Source organism: Castor canadensis, chromosome X, assembly GCF_047511655.1.
Source record: "Castor canadensis chromosome X, mCasCan1.hap1v2, whole genome shotgun sequence".
Lineage (NCBI taxonomy): Eukaryota > Metazoa > Chordata > Mammalia > Rodentia > Castoridae > Castor > Castor canadensis.
Genome location: NC_133405.1, coordinates 93,223,523 through 93,248,327, shown reverse-complemented (window position 1 = coordinate 93,248,327; position 24,805 = coordinate 93,223,523). Strand labels below are relative to the sequence as shown.

The window sequence follows — 24,805 nt, the reverse complement described above, 5'->3', positions numbered from 1 at the left end:
CTTATTATAAAGTATTATACGTAGACACTACTGATGAAAACAGTTTGACAGTCGTCTAAAAGTTAAACATGGAGTTACCATAGTTGCAGCAATTGCACTCCTAGGTATTTACCCAAAGGAAATGAAACCTGGAAATCAAATACATGTACATGTATGTACGCACAGTATTATCCACAATAGCCAAAAGGTAGAAAGAGCCCCGATGTCTATGAACAGATGAATAGATAACAAATTGTGCTATATATACACACAATGGAATATTACTTAACCACTAAAGGGAATGAAAAACTGATGAGTGCTACAACATAGAGGAAACTCAAAATCATCATACTGAGTAAGAGATGACAAACACAAAAGTTGCCGGGAGCTGGGGGGTTTAAGCAATGAAAATCAATTTCTTAATGGAAACAAGGCTTTCTTCTAGGGTAATGGAAATGTTTTGGAACTAGATAGAGGCAGTGGTTGCACAGTATTGTGAATATACTAAATGCTACTTTAACATGGTTAGGTTTGTGTGTGTGTGTGTGTGTGTGTGTGTGTGTGTGTGTGTGTCTGGTACTGAGGTTTGAACTCAGGGCCTCCACCTTGAGCCACTCCACCAGCTCTCTTTTTGTGTTGGATTTTTTCAAGATAGGGTCTCGAGAACTATTTGCCTGTGTTGGCTTTGAACCGTGATCCTCCTGATTTCTGCCTCCTGAGTAGCTAGGATTATAGGCGTGAGCCACTGGCACCTGCCTAACACGGTTAGTTTTGTGTTATATAAAATTCACCTAAACAAAAAATTTTTAATTTTAAATTAAATGTAGTTAATCAAGTAAATTAATTTAATTACAACTTAAAAGCTACAGAATATAATTTTCAATTTAAAATTTGTAAGTGTAAAAGCTATTAAAATCATGACATGACTACCCAGAAACTCAACTTCATATTACCTTGGAAATCCATCCAAAATCACACACCACTCCCCACTACCCTGAATTTTATATAGTTTCTTGATTTTATTTAATTTTCCAGTTGTAGTTGTATCTCTACATATTTCGTTTTACCTGGCTTTGAATTTTATATAAAAGATTATTTTATATATTCTTCTATGACTTCTTTTATATACTTAACATTAGGTTTCTGAGAGTCATCCATGTTGGTTCATGTAACAATAAATCATTCATTTCATTGTCATATGTGTTCGCACCATTTTTCCACTCTACTTCTGATGGACACGGGTTGCTTTTTAATTTTCTGCTATTACCAACAATGCTACAAGGAACACTTTTACACATGAGTCCTCATGTTAATAGGTGAGAGATTTTCCAAATCCATGCTGTCCAATGTAGTAGAACTTGAATTGTGGTTACTGTGAAATGAGATGCAAATGTGAAATACAAGCCTGATTTTGGAGATTCAGTATGGAAAAAGAAAAATATAAAGTACTTTATTGGTAATTTATATATTGATTATACATTGCAATTATATAGTTTTGCTATAGTGGGTTAAATAATATATATATATATAATAATATGTAATTAAAATTGACTTCAGCCAGGTGTGGTGGCACCTGCCTATAAAATCCAGCATTCAGGAGGCCAAGACAGGAGGATCCTGAGTTTAAGGCCAGGCTAGGCTACACAGTCGGACCCTATCTAAAAAAAGTGAACTTCAGCTGTCTATTTTTAACTGTTTTAATATGACTGCTAGGAGCATTCCTCATTTTATTTTATTGACATCTCTTCATTTTTCATCACTTTAAAGCATATTTTTCCAAATATATAATTCTGGGTTGACAACATTTTTCCCATATCAGGACATTAAGGATATTGTTACACTTTAGTTCTCCTTCACTGTCTCTAATGAGGAGTTTGCAGTCATCCAAATTATCTTTATCCTATATTTGATGTGTAATTTTCCTCTAGCTACTTTCAGAATTTTCTCTTTAATTTAGCTTTTAGAAGACTGACTATGGTGTGGCAATGTGTAGTTTCTCTTTGTTTTTAATCCTGTTTGGAATTTACTAAGCTTTTTGAACCTGTAAATTGTTTTGGGGTTTTTTGTTTGTTTTATTTTTTTGTGTGTGTGTGGGACTGGTGTTTGAACTCAGGGCTTCATGCTTGCAAAGCAGGCACTCTACCACTTGAGCCATACCTCCAGTCCATTTTGCTCTGATATTTTGGAGATGGGATATCAAGAACTATTTTCCAGGGTTTGGATTGGCCTCAAACCCCAATCCTCCCAATCTCAGCCTCCCAAGTAGCTAAGAATATAGGCTACTTGGGAGCCCAGTTTGAACCTGGAAATTTTTTTGGAGGTCCTGGAGTTTGAACTCAGGGCCTCATGCTTGCTAGGCAGGTTCTCTACCACTTGAGTCACTCCACCAGCCCTGTTTTGTGTTGGGTATTTTCGAGGTAGGGTCTCATGAACTATTTGCCTGGGCTGACTTCAAACCGTCATCCTCCTGATCTCTGCCTCCTGGGTAGCTAGGATTACAGGCGTGAGCCACCAGTGCCCCACAAACCTGTAAATTTTTGTCTTTTCACAAAATTTTTAAGAAAATTTTGACCATTCAAATATGTTTCTGCCTCATTATTTCTCTCCTCCTTTTCTGATACTCCAGTTACACATATATTAGATCATTTTGTATTCCATAAGTCTCCAAGAATCTGTTTTTTTTTTTAAGTTGGATTGGAGTTTGAACTCAGGGCTTTTTAAAATTTTTTTTTGGTGGTACTGGAGCTTGAACTCAGAGCCTACACCTTGAGCCACACTACCAGCCCTTTTTTTGATGGTTTTTTTGAGATAAGGTCTTGCAAACTATTTGCCCAGGCTCGCTTTGAAGCTTGATCCTCCTGATCTCTGCCTCCTGAGTACCTAGGATTACAGGCACGAGCCACCAACACCTACAAGCAGTAGAGTGCAAAGCAAGCACTCTACTGCTTGAACCACACCTCCAGTCCATTTTGCTCTGGTTGTCTTTGGAGATGGGATCTTATGAACTATTTGCTCAGGCTGGCCTTCAACCACAATCCTCCTCTTTCTGGTATTAATCCCATCCAGTGGCTTTTTTATTCACATTTTGTCTTTATTTCAGATTTTGTGTTCTTCCATGTTCTGGAATCTCCACTGATTTTTAAATTTTTATATTTCCTATTTCTCAGCTAAGATTTCCTATTTCTTCATTCCTTTACATCCTTAAGTAACATGTATGTGATGGCTAATTTGTAACCCTTTGCATCTAATTCCAGCAGCTGGGCCAGTCTCCCATTATCATCTCTTTGCTTGAATATGAATCATATTTTCCTGTGTCACTGTATGTCAAATAATTTCATCCTGGGGACAAGGAGACTCTGCCAGCTGAAGGAGAAGGCTCCGAGGCCCCCATTGCCAAGAAGATCACCCTGCCCATCCTCTGCTACACCTCCAACAGCAACACCCTGGGTGTCCCTGAGAGGACTGTGTCCAAGCTGGCCTAGGGCTCTCCAGCTATGGCCAGAAACACCCCTCAGAGGGCCCAGATCAGCTCCCCAAGCCCCAGGACAAGACCACCACCATGCAGAGAATCCAACCTCAACCACCAGAGCCCCCTTCTGTTGAGGTAGAGAACTACACCATTGCCAAGTTCCAGTCATTTCTGATCAGCTTCTGGAGTCATTGATAAGAAAGAATTCTGGTGGTTGGTGGTAAGTGCAGATTGGTCAAAAGAAAGGCTGGGCCCCTGCATCCTACATCGATAAACACAAGAAAGCCCAACCTGAGCTGCTGCACCAGACACTGACCCAGCCCAAGGTGCCCCCGCCTACCCCCCCCAGCATGCCCAAGGAAGCCCCTAGGAGGGTCCTGCAGGTGCCAGTGAGAGCCAGGCCTCCCCGCTGAAACTCAAGTACAAAGAGCCTGAGTATGACATCCCTGGCCTTTGGCTTTGACGGGGAACCAGAGCTGAGTGAGGAGCCTGCAGAAGACAGAGGCTCAGGGGACAGGAGGCCACCCAGCCCCACAGGCCCTCCCCTGCCTTCTCCCTGCAGCAGTCTGCTTCAAGGTGGGTGAGTCTTCTGAGGACGTGGCTCTGGAAGAGGAGAATGAGAATGAGGGCTTCGGGCAATGTGCAGAGGATGGTCTCTCAGCCAGAGGTTCCTCCAGGGACAGCAACTCCTCCCAAAGAGGGGTCTTCTCTGTCTTTTGCAAGAAAACTCCCCCAAATTCAGCTCCCCCAAGTCATCATAGCTCCTAAAGCTTAAGGCAGAGAAGAATGTCCAGGCAGAAGGGGAAGAACCCCCCCCTCCCCCTTCCCCCTTTGCCCTCCCTCTCCAGGGCATTCCCAAGATTGGAGCCAAAAAGGATGCAGACCTGAAGGCTGGGCTGACTTCCTGTGCTCAACCCAAGCCATCCCTCCAGTCCAAGCCGTTCCTGAACCAAGCCGAATCACACAGCCAAAAGAAAATGTGTATCAGCACTTTATAGTGCCAGCTGAGACCCACAGGACAGCTGGGGATGGGGGCTTAAGGGCTCTAGGAGAGAGGATTCAGAGCTGTCCCCACACACAGCCTCTGAGGGGCCCTATGAGGGATCCAGGAGGGGCTCAGCCGATGTCATCAGCCTCCCGGTCACCACTCTCCCATGTCCTAAGAAGGACTGGGAAGGGCAGGTTTTCTCCTATGTAACATGTAGCTCCTATCAGAAGGTCCAGGACTCAGAGATCAGCGGCGCAGAAGTACAGGTACTGGAGAAACTGGAAAGCAGGTGATGGTACGTGAGGTTTGGGGAGCTGGAGGGCTGGGTCCCTTCTCAATGTTTGGTGCCCGACCACTCTGGCAAAGAGGCAGCAAAGAGCAAGCAGAATGAGGGCAAGTCAGACAGCCTGGAAAACATCAAGAAACGGGTGCAAGCGCTGAACACCGTGAACCAGAGCAACAGCACCACGCCGACTATCACCTCCAAGCTCCCCAGGGGCTTCGGCAATGAAGATGAGGAATGGAGTGCAGCAGGTGGCAGTCAGGCCCCAGTCTGACTTGGGTGCCCCCACCACCCAAGGACAACAACCAGTCCCACGCCTTTCAGAGGATGACCGAGTCACTCGCAGCCACTGACAACCTCTGAGAGGTCCGCTGGAACTCCTCTTTTAGCACTGCGCACTCAGCGGCCTCGAGGCCAAGGGCCGCCGGGCAGAGCAGGCTCAGATTCTCCCCTGCTGCCTGCTCAGCTCAACGGTATTCCTGCGTCCCCTATGTGCCCCAAATCCATTGAGAAATCCCAGCTCATCCACAATAATCTCAAAGATATGAGGGGATATGACAGCGGGATCTCCAGGAGGGGGTGTCCATGGAGATGCCGGAGAGGAACCCCAGTGGATGGTGCTACTGCCAGATCCTAGACGAGGTGAAGCCCTTCAAAAGCTGGGTGCCCTCCAACTACCTTGAGAAGAAGAACTAACAGTGGGCCTGGGGTCCTTCTAGCTTCTGTGTGCCACCATGGCCACCACTGGGTGAACCGTGGCATGCACACAAGGGGAAAGACAAAATGAGAGGGGGCGAGGAAGGGCAACATTTTACGGTGAGAATGTGTGACCTCAAAGATGTCCCCCAGCTGGAAGGGAGGGTCTGATGAGGACCCAGATTAAGTAGGAAATAACCCGGTTGTCCTGGGACCCATGTGTGCACCTTGGTGACTTTGCTGATGGACTTGGGACAGGCTATGTGGGAAACCCCAATCGTGCCTTTGCTGCAAATCTGGGAAAGATGTGGTCCTGGGGGCCTCCAGTGTCCTGCCCCTGCTTGGCCATTGTGGTGGCTGGCTTCCTGCCACCAGAGGTAGCCCTTGTATTGTGCTACTATATGTTTGTGATTGTGTTGTTTCCAGGAATTGCCACCACCTGCCACTGATGGGTGCAGTAGTGGCTCCGGAGCTGAGTGGGATCTCATGTGTGCTCAGTCCTTCCCTGGGCCAGGCCAGTGTCCATGCCTTGTAGTTAAAGAAAAAAAAAACACCTTTCTTCACTGTCACTGTCCTGGCCTTAAGAAGAGAGCCCACCTCCTCAGGGTCCCGTGGAGGACACAGAGCTCACAGAAAGGTGGGTGATGTCGTTGGGCTCCTCACGATCTGCACAGATTACTTTAGGTGTTTCTGGGTGAGCAGTTCCTTTGCATGTTTTGGGAGAGGTTTATTGGTTTGAGAGTTATATGTTAGGTCTTTGGGCTTATTTTTGGAGTTGTTTGGGGGCCCAAGGTGGTTGTCCTCACATGGAAAAGGGGTGGTGATGGATGGGCTTTTCTGTTGTATTCCATGGAGGGGTACTTTGTTTTGATTGGGGTTTCACATTCTTACCATTCCATAAGCCAAGTCGTTTCGTTTGGTTTCCACTATGTAAACAGTGCCCGAGCATGGCACTTGCCAGAGGGATTTGGGGCTGGGTAAGTAAGACCAGGTCCTGGGCTCAGTGAAACAGAAAAACTGTTCTGGATCCTGTACAATCTTGGTGGGACAAAAACCTCCCCGAGAGGAGAGTGTGTTAGGAGCCAGATCTCTGGAGAGATGGCAGCTCCCACGAAGCTGGGGGACCACCATTCTGTGTATGTTCCCCCCTGGGTGAGGCCAAAAGAAAGCCTTACATAGGAACTATGAAGAAGCAGTCATGGTCTTGCTGTGAGTCACACTGGAGCAGACATCGCCTGCTGCCTCCTTCGGCCTGCTGGCAATGTCTGAGAAGATGGAGGACCCTGGTGTCAGGAGCTGGCCTGGTCCTCCTAAGGGGCAGTGCCCCAGTGAAGAGAGAAGTGAGAGAATGAAGTTTCCTGCAGGTCCTCTGTCAACTTTGGGTTGTGTTTTCCAATGGCTGACATTTCAGAGGGGACCTTCCAGAAAGAAACCCAGTCGGCTTCCCCTAGGACTCACCCTTTGCTGGGAGTGGATTCCCACATGTGCCTTTGATTTCAAAAGCCCAGGCCTCCAAGCCACTAACACAGAACTTCCAGAACCACTGGACTGAGGGCGGCATCTTTCTCCCCAACCTTGCCCTTCCCCAGGCAGGCCAGCCAGGACCCTTGTCTTGCAAACCCCCTTTCCCTGCCTCCTGGATCTCAGAGGCCTTGCTTGGATCACCAAGTCCCTGTCCCTTGCCACACACTGATGCCTGGGAGCTATAGCAAATAGCTTGCCTTCTTTGTCAAAGGGCAGCGATGAGATTGGTTTCCTTTTCTTTGTTCATGAGTTTGTATTAAAATTGAAATTAGTTTTTTTTCTTTTTCTGGACTGTATTAAGTGGAGCAGTATGTTGAATTAATCTGCTAAAAAAAAAAAGTAATACCTAACACAAAATAGGGCTGGTGGAGTGGTTCAAGTGGTACAGCACCTACCTAGCAAGTGTGAAGACCTGGAGTCCAAGCCCCAGTACCACCAAAAAACAAAAAGCATATTATACTTTCTCACACTATTAATTCACAATCTCTCTTTCACAAGTTCTATCTATTTCTCTGGACCATACTCTGGATAATTTTTTGGATCTATCATCCAGTTTATTAATTTCCTCTTTTTTTTTTTGAGACAAGTCCTCACTACGTAGTCCAGGCTGGCCTCAGACTTACAATCCTCTTGCTTCAGCTTACTGAGTGCTGGGATTACATACAGGCATGCACCTCTGCTCCTGGTAACTAATTTACTCTGCAACAAGGTTAATTTGCTCAAGGTTTAAATCTTTGAGTTTTCATTTTCAATTATTATCTTTTTTCATATACAACAGTCTCACTTGGTTCTTTTTTCAAATCTAATTGACTATTTTTCTTCTATGTACTCCTTATATCTTTAATCTCTTCTTTTATTTCTTTAAACCTATTATTAGTTTCTTTCTACATTTAATATTTTTGACATTTATATGTAGTTTGAATTTAATAATTATATATATTCTGGCCTTTTATGTTCATTATCACTCATGGTGTCTAATTTCCTTGCATGTGTTATGATTCTTTAATGGTAGATGTTTATTTTCCTGGGAGCTACCTCTGTGAAAATTCTTTGAGACTTGAAATAAAGTTGAGTTCTTTTTAGAGAAGTTCTGTACTTCTGACTGTCAAGTGGGATCCGTTTAAATTAAATTCTCTGAGATTTTTTGAAATACAAAATAAATGTAAATTCAGGACAGATGTATCAGGGATATATAGTCTATGGCTATGAATTATTTTGAGAGATGTTTTTAAAATTATTTCAAATTTACTTAAAAGTTGAGAGAATAGTACAGAGAATTCTCATACACCTTTTATTCACATTCATCCATTTTTGACCATGTATCGCATTTGCTCAGTCATTTGCATTCTATCTATCTATCTTTCTTTGTTTTTTACCCTTACACTAAGAACATGGTTCTTTGAAATTCCAGCTCATTTCCAGGCTCTTCCTATTACATTGACTACTTAGATTAGGTTCTACATTTTATCTTCAGTCCTCATGCCTTGTGAAGCCACCAAAACTTGAGATCTGCAAAGTTCAACAAAAACTCTCCGTGAAAAAAATTAGTGCTAATATTTCCATTGCTTCCTCTTTTTTAAAGTATTACATACATAAAAAATATTTCCCAATTGCTTAATTATCTTTGAAACATTTGAGAGTAGGTTGCATGTAAACTCATTTTACTCCATCCTAAAACAAGGATATTACCCTATATGGCCACAGTAGTTACCAAATTCATAAAATTTAACATGGACACATCTCTCTAATCTACAGTCCATATTTCAATTCAGTCAATTGTTCCAATAATGACCTTTATGTCATTTCTATTTCTCTTGGTATAAGATCAAAACCAAAACCACAATTAAATTTAATTTTCATGACTCTTCAGTCACCTGTAATCTATATCTATTCCTCTGCCTTCATCTTTCAAGATATTTTTTGGACAAGTATAGGACAGTTGTCTTCTGAATATCTCTCTTGGGTTTATTTGATGTTTGCTCATTATTAAATTCCAGTAATGCATCCTGAGTTGGAATATTACAAACATGCCTCTGTGTCCTCAGGCTATCACATCCAGAGGCTCACAATATTCATCTGTCTTTCTTGGTGATGTTAACTTTGATCATTTTATCAAAGTATCATCCATTTTCTCTACTGTTTTGTTACCATTTTCACTCTTGAAACTAATAAGTAATCTAAGGGGAGACCATTTGATACCATGTAAACATGTTGTGCTTCATCAAACTTTACCCACTGGACTAAGAACAAATTGCTGTTCTTGCCTTACTGAAGTAATTGCAAAATAATGATTTTTCAGGGCTGGCAGAGTGGCTCAAGTGGTATGGTGCCTGCCTGGCAAGTACAAGGCCCTGAGTTCAACCCCTAGCATCTGCCAAAAAAAAAAAAATGATGATTTTACAATTCCATTCCCTCCATATTTTTTTTTCATTTTTCTTTTATTATTCATATGTGCATACAAGGCTTGGTTTATTTCTCCCCCCTGCCCCCACCCCCTCCCTTACCACCCACTCCACCCCCTCCCGCTCCCCCCCTCAATACCCAGCAGAAACTATTTTGCCCTTATCTCTAATTTTGTTGTAGAGAGAGTATAAGCAATAATAGGAAGGAACAAGGGGTTTTGCTGGTTGAGATAAGGATAGCTATACAGGGCATTGACTCACATTGATTTCCTGTGCATGGGTGTTACCTTCTAGGTTAATTCTTTTTGATCTAACCTTTTCTCTAGTTCCTGGTCCCCTTTTCCTATTGGCCTCAGTTGCTTTAAGGTATCTGCTTTAGTTTCTCTGCATTAAGGGCAACAAATGCTAGCTAGTTTTTTAGGTGTCTTACCTATCCTCACCCCTCCCTTGTGTGCTCTCACTTTTATCATGTGCTCATAGTCCAATCCCCTTGTTGTGTTTGCCCTTGATCTAATGTCCACATATGAGGGAGAACATACGATTTTTGGTCTTTTGAGCCAGGCTAACCTCACTCAGAATGATGTTCTCCAATTCCATCCATTTACCAGCGAATGATAACATTTCGTTCTTCTCCATGGCTGCATAAAATTCCATTGTGTATAGATACCACATTTTCTTAATCCATTCGTCAGTGCTGGGGCATCTTGGCTGTTTCCATAACTTGGCTATTGTGAATAGTGCCGCAATAAACATGGATGTGCAGGTGCCTCTGGAGTAACAGTCTTTTGGGTATATCCCCAAGAGTGGTATTGCTGGATCAAATGGTAGATCGATGTCCAGCTTTTTAAGTAGCCTCCAAATTTTTTTCCAGAGTGGTTGTACTAGTCTACATTCCCACCAACAGTGTAAGAGGGTTCCTTTTTCCCCGCATCCTCGCCAACACCTGTTGTTGGGGGTGTTGCTGATGATGGCTATTCTAACAGGGGTGAGGTGGAATCTTAGTGTGGTTTTAATTTGCATTTCCTTTATTGCTAGAGATGGTGAGCATTTTTTCATGTGTTTTCTGGCCATTTGAATTTCTTCTTTTGAGAAAGTTCTGTTTAGTTCACGTGCCCATTTCTTTATTGGTTCATTAGTTTTGGGAGAATTTAGTTTTTTAAGTTCCCTGTATATTCTGGTTATCAGTCCTTTGTCTGATGTATAGTTGGCAAATATTTTCTCCCACTCTGTGGGTGTTCTCTTCAGTTTAGAGACCATTTCTTTTGATGAACAGAAGCTTTTTAGTTTTATGAGGTCCCATTTATCTATGCTATCTCTTAGTTGCTGTGCTGCTGGGGTTTCATTGAGAAAGTTCTTACCTATACCTACTAACTCCAGAGTATTTCCTACTCTTTCTTGTATCAACTTAAGAGTTTGGGGTCTGATATTAAGATCCTTGATCCATTTTGAGTTAATCTTGGTATAGGGTGATATACATGGATCTAGTTTCAGTTTTTTGCAGACTGCTAACCAGTTTTCCCAGCAGTTTTTGTTGAAGAGGCTGCTATTTCTCCATCGTATATTTTTAGCTCCTTTGTCAAAGATAAGTTGCTTATAGTTGTGTGGCTTCATATCTGGATCCTCTATTCTGTTCCACTGGTCTTCATGTCTGTTTTTGTGCCAGTACCATGCTGTTTTTATTATTATTGCTTTGTAATATAGTTTGAAGTCAGGTATTGTGATACCTCCTGCATTGTTCTTTTGACTGAGTATTGCCTTGGCTATTCGTGGCCTCTTGTGTTTCCATATAAATTTAACAGTAGATTTTTCAATCTCTTTGATGAATGTCATTGGAATTTTGATGTATTCCCTCCATATTTATCAACCAACATACTACAAAAAAGAACATTTACTTATTTATTAGATCCAAATATTTATATTTTATTTAATGATTAAATTTATTAATGTTTTTATTTATTATAATGGTCAAATTTTCTAAGATATGGCCAGTGAGAACGCCTTCAAGATAGTTCCTACATCCTTCTGACATGCCCCATAATTTGGAAGACATTTTCTTACTTCCTTGCATACTAAGGTGCTCCAAGATTATACATCCTCTGACCAAGTCCTGGAATCAGCTAGTCATCCAAGGTGACTTTGGCTCCTTTTTAGTAAGAAATGATGTTTAGAATTCACAATCTGGGTACTAGATGTGTTCTTTGCTACTGTGGGGATATTTTTTACTTCCATCCATCAACAAAGTCAAGATGAGCAATTTTTCTTTCTGTCCTTCTATTTTTTTTCTTTTATTTATACGTGCATACAATGTTTGGGTCATTTCTCCCCCCTCTGTCCTTCTATTAAGCAGTGTTTATTTCTACTTTACCTTACACTACAGTGCATTCTTTTGAAATTTCAGCTTTTTCCCACCCAGGGTTTCTCCAATTAGATGTCCCAGTTTGGGCAGACTCTAAGCACAAATAGTAACGACTCTATGAAACTGCTCATTAGATAGATAGATAGATAGATAGATAGATAGATAGATAGATGATAGATAGATAGTCCTTCACAACTCATACCAAGGTATAAAACATTTCCATCTTCCAAGAAGTTTCTCTCATCACCCTTCCCAGTCTTACTCCTTAAATGTAGATATTACATGACTTCTAATACCAGAATTTACTTTTGCCTGGTTTTTTAAGTTCATTTAAATGGAACCATATAGTATATATGCTTCTGTATCTGCATTCTTTCACTTAAAATTATGTTTCTGAGATTCATCCATGATATAATATGTTTCCATCTTTTATCCTTTTTAAATTCTCAGTGGTATCACATCGTATGATATACTCAATATTGCTTGGGGTTTTTTTTTTTGTTTAGAGTTTTGTTTGTTTGTTTGTTTTGCAGTACAGGGTTTGAACTTAGTGCCTACACCTTGAGCCACTCCACCAGCCCTTTGTGAAGGGTTTTTTGAGATTGAGTCTCACGAACTATTTGCCAGGGCTAGTTTCAAACCACAATCTTCCTGATCTCTGCCTCCTGAGTAGCTAGGATTACAAGTGTGATCCACTGGCCCCCAGCTCCATCTTATTTTGAAGATTTATCTATTGCTTATTCTGATGCTAGTTCAACAGAACATTTTAAGCTATCTAATTTTATTTCTATCCAAAATTTAATATTTTTTTGGGTGGGGCTGGGGTTCAAACTCAAAGCTTCACACTTGCAAAGCAGGTACTCTACCTCCTAAGACACACCTCCCGTCCTAAAATTTTACTTTTTTACATATCAGGAAAGTCATGCAGGTTATCATACTGTCAACAATGGAAGCCAGCCATACAATTATTTGATTATAAAGTTTATTTTCTCCATTTCAGGTAAAGTACTATTCAAATGTAATTTTAAGCCACCATTGAATCGGAATGCCAATGTTGAGCCCCTCCACTATAAAAAGTGCCCACTAGAAAGAATATCAAATGAAGTGTAAGGACAAGTTCAGAAGGCATTGGCATGGAATGCACTGGTGCAGAAACATGTCCTCAGGGAAGGACAGTATGAGCTGATCCTTGTCAGGTTTGGGGAGGTGATCAGGAGGAGGAGGCATTATAGATAAAGAGAAGCACACAAGGAAAGACAAAGAAGAACATCACATTGAGGTGAGAAGTGGGGAGTACTAATAAATGAGGGTCAGGCTAAGGAAAATTGTGAAAGCAGCATCCAAGATAATTTCATTCATCCCAACACTATGTTTCCTCTTTAAGATGTTAGGGACAAAAGGCGGGAAACTGAATGCTTCATAAGAAATGCTTCTGAATCCAGAATGACATCAAAACTGAAACTAGAACGGAGTGGGCCCTGTGTCAAGACCAAGGAACAGATTATGTAAGGATACACAGACCCCCAAAAAAGCTAAGTTTAGGCTTATTGGAATAAAATTCAGAGCTGAGCCAGCTCTGGTTCCAGCAGGAGATCTCAGATTGGTGGATTGGTCAGGATTGGTCAAGATTCAGGATTTCATTCGTATTTGGGACAGGGGTTAGGATTGGCTTTTATTTAGAAGGGCTCAAACAGGAGCTGGATTTGGGGCTTCCAGGATAAGGTGGTAGAATAGAAGAATCCTATGTGTGACTCTGCAAGTGAGAAGTGTCAAGATAACACAGGAGAGGAAGAGCTCTGGGAATCAAGAAAGAGGTGTCACAATGAAACTCCCTGTATAGCTATTTTAAATAAACAAAATTGGTTTTTTTTCAAAAATGGAGAACAGGAAGGTAAATAGGTCCTGTCGGGGGGTTGGCACCAGTGGGAGGGGTAAGGCTATAAGGAAAGGGTGTGGGAGGAGAATATGGTGGAAGTTTGATGTACTCATGTATGAAAATTGAAATATGAGACCTGCTGAAACTATCCCAGGAATGGGGGGGCGTCTTTAAGGAGAATACTGAGGGTATGAATTCAGCTATGATATATTGTAAGAACTTTTGTAAATGTCACAATGTACCCCAGGACAACCATAGTTTTTTTAAAAGGAAAAAAAAGAGAAAGAGGTGACAGGAAAATTGAAATGCACAGAGAAAAAGAGCAAAGTATAAAGAAAGCCACAACTCTAATCCCACAGGTGGAGATGGAACTTAATATGGCAAGCACAAGATAAGCTGGAGAATTTGGCAGCTCCAATGATAACAGCAGACTGGCCATCATACCCTCTAGACTAACCCGTATTTTACAAGCTTAAAATCCAGTATGGGGAGAGCGGGGGGAGGGGAATGGAAATATAATGGAAGAGGCAAAGGTATTCAAGGTATACTGTACTCATGTATAAATTTTCACAATGAAATGCCCTCATATTATTAGTGTATGAAAATTTAAAATAAAAATTTAAAACTCTCTGTGAGGGTTTGGTCTGAAAAATGACTCCTGCATAATAAGCTAGATTTAGAGAATAAATGCATTACATCACTCCCCACCTCTCAAAATCTTACGACTAAGAACTGTCTTCATAAGAGTCCTATTGATAGGGACTAAACTGCTCTGGGGATCAGAACAACCTCAGTTCAGTGCCTGGAAACACTCTGCTGTGGTGACAGTGAGAGAGAAGGTCATGACAGACAGTCATGGAAAGGGGGAGGGTCTGTCACAAACTGACTCAAAAGCTTAAGCCACAGGGAGTGTGGGCTATGGAGGGACAGTGGTCAGTGGTCCCATCCTCTGTGGCAAGGAGTGAGACCAGTCCTGTGTGGTTTAGTGTGGAGGGCTGAGTCTGAGAGTGCCATCTAATACAGTTCCTCCGCCTCCAGCCCAGAACTTAATGATTTGTTTGCTTCCCACACTCCTTTGCGCTATTTGGAGATATTCCACGGTTTGGATGTTTGTCGCACACACAAATATATAGGTGCACAAAAACATCTGGAGTGAGGAAGCATCCACCCAGTGCACAAACCACCAAAGTTCCTTTGCTCCAGATGTCCATACCAAAGGCCTCTAGAGTGAATACAGGCTGACCTTGGATAGCATATCCTCAACTGGTCTGCCGAGAACCATGAGGCAGGGCTCAGCCTACACTCAGGACCAACCTGATTGGTGGGAGCTAAGAAGAATTACATTACAACAAGCCTCAGCTGTGTCCCACTTGCCCCTCACACCTGAAAGATTCCAATATTAGAGGACGCAGAAAAAAGCTGCTCCAATACAAGTACCTTGACTAGGAGCAATATTTTGCTTTGTTTTGTTTTTTTATTTTATTTTCTCTTTTTTTCTTCTTCTGTGGTACTGGGATTTGAACTCAGGTCATCAACTTGCAAAGCAGATGCTCTACCATTTAAGCCACACCTCTAGTCCATTTTGCTCGTTATTTTTTGGAGATGGGGTTTCCGTAAATATTTGCCTAGGCTGACCTCAAACTGTGAGCCTCCAGATCTCAGCCTCTCAAGTAGCTAGGATTATAGGTGTCAGGCACTCAGCTCTCATTTTTTTTCTTTTATTGAGTTTTATTACCTTATTTTCTGTTCTATAATTGGATTTTTATTTCTTTTCCCTAATTTCTCACTTTTGCTTTTTTCTTTCTTTTTTTCCTCTTGTTTATTTTTCCCTTTCTCCAGCCAATTTTTATTATTTTATTGTTAATTTTGCTTTTACTAAAAAAAAGAAATATATTCCTAAATCTTGTGTTTGAAAATAAATTTTACTTTTACTAATGGTTATCTTTCTAGCTTATTGCATATTACTTTTGTCCTTTTCTGTTCTGTCGCTATTGGTGGTACAGTTGTTCTTTTAAATTGGCTTTTACTATATTATTACATCTGTTCTAGTATTTTTGCTGCTTAGGCTGTTGTTTTATCCTCTGAATGGTACTAGAGATCAAGACCTCAAGAGGAACAACTGATTTGAATGGATTAAGAAAATGCGGTATATATATATATGTATATATATACAGAGAGAGAGAGAGAAAGAAAGAGAGAGAGAGATAATGGAGTTTCATTCAGCCATAAGGAAGAATGAAACCATGTGGTTTGAAGGTAAATGGACGCAATTGGAGGACATCAAGTGAAGTTAACCAGGCCAGACTGAGAAAGATAAGTATTGCTAGTTCTCCCGCATATGAGGAATCTAGTCTTTAAAAATTAATAACCAAAATGTAAAACAGTTTCTGTTTGGAATGGGTCTCCATTCACTCTCTCATTTTGTCATCCCCTCCTGCTGGTACCCATTCATATGTGGAATACAGGTCCAATACAAACACAAGCAATATTATGACAAACAGATCATGCTGGTTGATGTACTTCCTATACAAGAATGAATATAGAAATTTTAAACCTGTTGAATTCACCATAAGAAAGGGACTAAGGTAGAAAGGAGAAAAATGGAGAAGATGGACCAATTTGGGAAATATATATATGTGGAAATGTCATAATGAAACTCTCTATATAGATATGTTAAACAAGCAAAAATGTCTTTTTTCAAAAACAAAGGACAGGAAAATAAAACAGGTCCTATCTAGGGGTTGGTACCAGTGTGGGGAGGATATAAGGAAAGGGCGTAGGAGGGAGAATGTGGTGGAAATTCTATGTACTCATGTTTGAAAATGGAAAAATAAGACCTGTTGAAACTATTCCAGGAATGAGGGGATAGGGGATAAAGGAGAATGAGGGAGGGGTGAATTCAATATGACATATTGTAAGAACATTTGTAAATGTCTCAATGTACCCCCAGTACAACAATAATATGATAATAAATAAATATAATTAAAAATTAAACAAAAAAAACAGAATCTGCCTCCTGGCCAGGCAAGGCTAAGATCTCTGAGCACAGGCTCCATGAATCCCTAGCCTCCCCAACCCCACAGGGTTTTTAACTGCAGGGTAGGTTCTGAAAGCACGGAGACTGGCAAGCAAGCACTGGCTCCCTTTAATCCACCCCTCGTGTGCAGAACTCAGCACTCTGTTTGCTTATCTCACACTCTGGCACATTCAGGAGACACTCCTGTGTGTGGATGCTTGCTATCCTTGGAGGGACAAATAGGGTGCCTTGTGGAGTAAGAGGGAACCTGCCCAGAGCACAGACACCAAAGCTCCTTGTGGCCACAGCAGCTTCCCAGACACAAAGAAGTGAAGCTTCCAAAGTGAATGCAGCTCTGGAGCTGACAACTGACATTTGAATGGCTCCATCCTCAGCCTACATGGAGCACTAACTTGTACACTAGAAATTCCATGACATTCTAGCTAATATTCTAATCTCTAAGTCATGCTGGGGATTGGGTGTGGTTCTGTGAGCGTGTGGGCAAATATGTGGCTACTGAGCTATACTTCCAGTCCAGTGGTGAGAAATTTCACCACAACCATGCTCTACATACTCTGCCTAAACAATGAAAATACTTCAATGGAAAGAATATAAGTGATTAAAACACCCTAAATAGCCCAAACAATCCTGAACAAAAAGAGCAATGCTGGAAACATCACAATACCTGACTTCAAATTATACTACAGAACATGTAGTAACAAAAACAGTATGGTACTACAGACCCATAGCAACTAAAACAACATAGTACCAGCACAAAAAAGACATGCTGATTAATGGAATAGAATAGGAGAGACAGAAATAAGGCCACACAGCAACAGACATCTGATTTTTGACAAAGATACCAAAAAACCTACATTGGAGAAAAGATAGTCTCTTCAGCTGGATGCTGGTGGCTCACACCTGTAATCCTAGCTACTTGGGATGCAGAGATCAGGAGGATCATGGTCCAAGACCAGCCCAGGCAAATAGTTCATGAAACCCTATCTTGAAAAAAAAAAACACAAAAAAGAGCTGGTGGAGTGGCTCAAGCGGTAAGAGCTCCTGCCTAGCTAAGCATGAGGTCCTGAGTTCAAACCCCAGTGCCACCAAAAAACAAGGTAGCCCCATTCAACAAATGAGGTTGGAAAAATATATTCATATGTAGAAGACTGAAACTCTGCTGGGTGCCAGTGGCTTATGCCTGTAATCCTAGCTACTCATGGTTAGAAGCCAGCTGGGCCAAATAGTTCATGAGACCCTATCTTGAAAAACCTACCACAAAAAAAAGGGCTGGTGGAGTGACTCAAGGTGAAGGCCCTGAGTTCAAACCCCAATAGTGCAAAAAAGGAAGACTGAAACTAGACCTCTATTTCTCACCCAGTACAGAAATGGATCAAAGATCTTAATGGAAGACCAAAATCTTTGAAATTGCTAAAGGAAATATATAATAAAGCGCTTGACGGGACTCAGGGCATTGCCCAAGTGGTAGAGTGCCTGCCTAGCAAGTATGAGGCCCTGAGTTCAAACACCAGTTCGGACAAATAAAATAAACACTTGAAAATTTAGGCATAGGTAACACTTTTCTGAATAAATCCCAATTGCTCAGAAAATAAGAACAAGAATTGAAAAATGAGATTGCATCAAATTAAATAGCTTCTGCAATCAAAGGAAAGAATTAATAGAATCAAAAGAAAACCCACATGTTGGATAAAGGATTACTATCCAGAATATATAAAGAGCTCCAAAAATTAAATAACAAAAGAACAAATAATCCAATTTGTAAGCCAATAAAACAAAAAACAAATTCTGAAGAGGATGTGGGGAAAAGAGAACCCTTAAAACAATGTTGGTGGGAATATAAATTCCTCAGAAAACTAAAAGTATGATCCTGCTATAGCACTTGTGGGCATACATCCTAAGGAATGTAAGTTAACACAGAGTCAAGATACCTGTACACCCATGTTTGTAGTGGCACTATTCACAATAGCCAAAGTATGGAACCAGCCTAGATGTCCATCAACCAATGGAGTACTATTCTTCTTAAAGAAGAATGAGATTATGTCATCTGCAGGAAAGACCATCATGTTAAGCAAAATAAGCCAGACTGAGAAAGATAAGTATTGCTAGTTCTCCCGCATATGAGGAATCCCGTCTTTAAAAATTAATAACCAAAATGTAAAACAGTTTCTGTTTGGAATGGGTACCAGCAGGAGGGGATGACAAAATGAGAGTGTGAATGGAGACTGAGTATGAGCAAAGTACTTTATATACATGATTGAAAATAGAAAATGATGGGCTGGTGGAGTAGCTCAAGTGGTAGAGTGCCTGCCTAGCAAGCAAAAGGCCCTGAGTTCAAATCCCAGCACTGCCAAAAAGAAAATAGAACAATTAAACCTGTTGAAATTGTTTCAAGAAGGAGGCAAAGGGATTAAGAGGTCAAATGGGGGTTGAGTTTAATTGGAATAGGACTCTAACAGCTCAGGAAATAAGAGCAAGAATTGACAAATGGATTACATTAAAATGCTTCTTCACTTGTATGCACATATGAATAATAAAAGAAAAAAATGCTTCTTCACAGCAAAAGAAACAATCAACAAAATGAAAGGACAGCCTATAGAATGGGAAAAAAATAATTGCCAACAGACAGTTAATATTCAGAATATATAAAGGACTCAAAAAATTAAACACAAAAAAAAATAATTTAAACAATAAGTGGGCAAATGAACTGAACAGTTTGGGAAATGCAAATCAAAACCACATTGACATCCTACCTCACCTCACTCCACTCAGAGTGGTTATCATAAAGAAAACAAGTAATAACAAATACTGGAAAGGATGCGGGAGGGGGAGAAAGGAACTCTTAATCACTGTTGGCGGGCATGTAAATTAGTGTGGTCACTATGCAAATCAGTATGGAAGTTCCTCAACAAGGTAAAAACCCAACACCCATATGATCCAGCTATACCACTTCTGGGTATATGCCCGTAAGAATCAAAGTCAATGTACTATAAAGATAGCTGTGGTACTGGAGTTTTAATGAAGGGCTTCATGCTTGTTAGGCAGGTACTCTAGCACTTGAATCACACCTCCAGCCCGACCCATGTTTCTTGTGGCACTATTCACAATAGCCAAATTATGGCATCAACCTCAGTGCCCATCAATGGATGAATGGAAAAAGAAAATGTGGTATATACACAATGGAGTTTTACTCAGCCATTAAGAAGAGTGAAATTGTCACTGGCTGGAAAACCTTTATTGTGTACAATATATGCTAGCAAACAAAAATAAAAAGCAGAGAAATTTCAAATAAATAACCTACTGATACATCTCAAGGTCTTAAAGAACAAGAACAAACCAATCCCAAAATTAGTAGGATGAAAGCAATAATAAAAAGCAGAGCAGAAATAAATTAAATAGAAACTAAAAGAACAATACAGAGGGTCAGCAAAAAAAAGAGTTTGTTCTTTGAAAAGAAAAACAAAATTGACCAATCTAACCAAAAGAAAGATACCAATATTCCCTACTATTCCATAAAACGGAACAGGAAGGAATGCCTCCAAACTCATTCTACAAGCCAGTATTACCCTGATACAAAAATCTGACAAGAGCACAATAAAAAAAACTGTAAGCCAATTTCTCTGATGGACATAAATTTAAAAAATGCTCAATAAAATTGAATTCAACAACACATTAAAGTGATAATATATCACAATTAAATTCATTTCATTCCATGCATACAAGGATGATTCAATATATGAAAATCAGTAACATACACTACTGCACATACACAGATTCAAGGATAAAAATCATCGCAATAGAGGTAGAAAAAAGCCTTTTATAAACCAGGCATAGTGATGCACACGTGTAATCCCAGCATTCCGGAGGTAGAGGCAGGAGGATTGCCAATTTGAGACCAGCCTGAACTACATAGCAAGACTCTGTCTCAAAAAATATAAAGCATTTGATAAAATTTAACATTCCTTTATGAGAAAAACCCTGAATAAACTAGGTGTAGAAAGATCATAGCTCAACATAATAAAGGCAATATAGGGGAAATCCCTAGCCAATGTCATATTGAATGGGGAAAACTGAAAGCATTTCCTGCAATATCATGAACAAGACAAGGGTGTCCACTCTCACCATTTGTATTCAATATCATTTACTTCAAATTTAGCCAGAGCAATCAGAAAAGAAAAAAAATTTAAAAGAGTACAATTAGGAAAAACTAGGAAAGAAGGAAGTCACGTTACCACTCTTTGCAGATAATATGATTCTCTATTTAGAAAACTCTTAAGACCTCACCAAAAGACCCTGAGAAGTGATAAATTCCACAAAGTAGCAGGATTCAAAATCAATATACAAAATCAGTATCTTTCTTATACACCAATAATGAATTCACTGAGAGAATTCAGGAAAATGATCTCGTTCATGATAGTCTCAAAAACAGGAATAAAGATAACCTAATAGAGCCGATCTAGAGAGTGAAAGGTCTCTACAATGAAAACTATAAAACACTGAAGAAAGATACTGAAGAAGACACTAGAAGATGGAAAGACCTTCCATGTTCAGGACCCTGTTATACCTTTCATGGTAACTCCTGGCATGAAGGAATGTGAGTCAGCATACAATGGAGATACCTGCACACCCATGTTTACAACAGCACAATTCACTATAGCCAAGTTATAGAATCAGCCTAGGTGTCCATTGATGAACGAATGAATACTGAAAATGGGGTGTATATACACAATGGAGTGTTATTCAGCCATAAAAAACTAGGGGATGGAATCGAGGGCCTTGCACATATTAAGAAGGTCTCTACCACTGAGTTATACCCTCAGCCCCATTCGTTATTTTTAATTAACAAATGAAAATTCTATGTTTGTGGTACACAGCATGATGTTCTGATATGCATACAGGGTAGAACAGCCAAATCTAGCTGATTGACATGTGTTCCCTCACATGTTTTTTGAGGCAGAATCTCCCTAGGTAACCCCGTCTGGTACTTGTGAGTCTTCTGCCTCAGCTTCCAGTTGCTGTACTTATCATTTTTTTGTGGTAAAAACATTTAAATCCCACTCTCTTAGTAGTTCTCAAATACATAGTACATTGCTCATTTGTGACCACATGTATGAACTTGCAGGACATTATGCTAGGTGAAACAAACCAGGCACGGAAAGATATGCACTCACAGAGGAATCTAAAAGGGTCATCTTCAGAAGCAGGGGTAGAATGGTGCTTACCAGGGGCTGGACTAAGGAGTCATTGGTCAAAGGGTACAAAATTCCAGTAAGACAGGAGATCTAATGTACAACACGATGACAAAATGCCTTTAATGTATAGTTATTGTTGATTGGTTTCTTTTTTTTTTTTTGAGACAGGGTCTTGCTATGTAGTCCAGGCTGAGCAGGTACTCTACCACTTGAGCCATGCCCCCACTCCATATAGTTTTTAAGTAAATGCTTACAAGGACTGTATAACATGCATACAGACAAATTCACACTTTCTAAATGTGTGTAGCAATGTAACTAGTACATAGAGGAAGAAATAAAATATCAGATTTTGCCTAATCTGTTAAAATCCAGAGATTATCAGACGTGGTGAAAGTTCAGGCTTCAACTACAAAAGAAGGAGGAGGAGAAGAAGGAGCAAAATGAAATTATGTCATTTGCAGGGAAATGGATGGAACTACAAATCATCATGTTAAGCAAATAAACTAGAGACAGAAAGACAAACATTGCATGTTTTCTCTTATATGTGGAATGTATATTTTTGGGGGGTGGGACTGGGGGTTTGAAATCAGGGCTTTGATGATGGTGAGTATAAGCTGGGCAGGCCAGGAAGAGCAGAGAGGGCGTGTCCAGTGTGTGTGCAACTGAGGAAGGGGCAGACCCATATCCCAGTACATGAGGGACTTGTGGGCCACAGAAAGCCACTGAGGAGTCTCATGGAGGGGAATGGTATGGTCCAGCTTACTTTGGGAAGATTAATGGGTGAACTGGGGGAAGGGGCCCGGCCTGAGGGAAAAGGGAAGTGATGGATGGTGGCCTCTACTAGGCCCAATCCTGGTGTCTAAGTGGAGCAGGCATAGGCCATTACAGAATCACAAGGACTTGCTCAAAGATGGCACTTGGGAAAAGAGAATGGCTGTCAAGCAGTAGGCCAGGATTTTGGTTTTGATAGCTGAGAGGATGGGAGCCCCAAGGATGAGTGGGATGGGGAAGGGAGTCCCCAGGGACTTGCTGAGGGTGTGATGTGCAGAGTTCCCAAGAGGAAGGGAGACGTTTGGGAAGAATTTCAGCCACATGTGGCTGGTGAGAAGAGGGAGGCAGCCCCACCGCCATCCAAGGAGAAAAGACGAAACACCTGGAGCTGGGATCAGCAACTCCCTGGTTTAATTCCCATAACAATCTGAGGAGGCATCAATTGATAATCATTCCCTCGGTACAGATGAGAAACTGAGGCTCAGAGAAGACAGAGATGTTCCCATCTCAGAGGTTCCATGATGTGGTGCGGGCCAAATGTCAGTGTTCCCTCCATGGGAAGATGGATGGCTCAGAAGGTTGCTGTCTTCTCTCTTCTCCTAGGTGGCTAGCTTGAGGGGGAGGAGGCATGGCTCTCCTCTGCACTCAGCTGATGGCCTGAAAAGGGAAGCTCCTGGAGGGAGGTCAGGCACTACTCTGGGCTGAACAAGCTGATCTGTGGCCTGGGCAAGTCTCCTTGCACCCTGGAACCCAGTCCACCCCTGCAGCAGCTTCATGGGTGGGAGAACCTCCAATGCCCCAACAACCGAAAGGCTCAGAGCAATGTACAATTGCAGCTGCCTTCCTCTGTGTCCACCAGCAGACCCTCAGGTTGTGCAGCAAGTAAGGCAGGTAGCAGATATTAGATGTCAATGCAGGAGAAGATGTCAAAGGAGAACTTGCTATGTTACCTGCCCATCCTGCTGGCCCCTGTACGGTAGAATAGAACACAGGTGATCAGGCCCTCATTGGTCTGCTAAGGATATGTCAGGCAGACTCAAGTTCTGATAGGTGGGCTATTTCACCCCCTCGGTTTCCTCATCTGTCCAGTTGCTAATCATGAGGCACTGTGGGTAAAGGGCTGAGCCCCTATCCCGGCACCAGCTCAGTAAGTACTGGGGACACTGGGTGCTGGAGCCAGATAGGCAGACAGTGATCAAGGGTGTGTATTCTGGAGCCAGAGTGCCCAGGATTGAATCCCAGCTCTGCCATGAATAACAGTGTTACTTGGGCAAGTGACTTTGCCTCAGTCTCCTCCTCTATGACTAGTATCCTAGTGGCACCCTAGGGTTGTGGTGGGAACTGAGTGTTCAAACCCATGGATTCGGGAAGCACTGTATCATTATGAGTTCCCAGTGTTGGGCTGGTGTAGTAACTCAAGTGGTAGAGCGCCTGCCTAGCCAGCATGAGGCCCTGAGTTCAAACCCCAGTGCCGCCAAAAAAAAAAAATTGCAAAAAAAAAAAGAAAAGAGAAAGAATTTGCTGAGGATTTGGCTCAAGTGGTAGAGCACCTGCCTAGCAAGTACAAGGCCCTGAGTTCATTTCCCAGCACTGCAAAAAAAAAAAAGAGTTCCCAGTGTCTTAGGAAGTGGGGTAGACAAGGACCCAGGCCAGGGAAGTCCAGGGGACACACCCTGGGTAGCATTAGGGGGTAATGAATGTGGGTTTCCTGGAATGAGTGAGGCCATAGTGTTGTAAAGTGGGTGAAGAAGGTGGACAGGGATGAAAAATTTGGGGGTTACCTCAGAGTGCTTTGAAAGTGGGGACATGTAGCATATTAGGACCACACTCAGTGGCTGGAACCGCAGCCAGGAAGGTGCGGAAAGGAGGCCAGAACAAGACCCTTCTGGCCAGACCGGGAAGGGCTGGCCTCAAGATGCTACAAATTAGGCCAGACTTGATTCTGGGGACATGGGGTCTTCAGGGGAGGAGCAAGATCAAATTTTCCCACAAGCAGGAGACAGATGCCCATTCTTTCTGGGGCAGAGGAAGTGGATGAGGGCCTGGGACTGAAGAGGGACCGTTAGGTGGGGACTGGCAATGGCCAGGTGAGAACTGAGGCTAGAAGAGGCTAGAAGGGGGAGAGGGGTCCAGAACCAGGGAGGCAGTGAGTGGGCCTACCCAGCTAGACCTGCACTGCCACAAAGTTGGCTCTCAGCCCCTTGTGTACTGCTGTGGTACCTGGTGCCCTTCAGG

General features: G+C 41.7%; 1 pseudogene; it reads left to right on the top strand.

Annotated features, from left to right (window-relative positions):
- The first annotated feature begins 3,317 nt into the window (after positions 1-3,317).
- Positions 3,318-5,415, top strand: LOC141419480 (SH3 and PX domain-containing protein 2A pseudogene; annotated as a pseudogene).
- Positions 5,416-24,805: the final 19,390 nt, after the last annotated feature.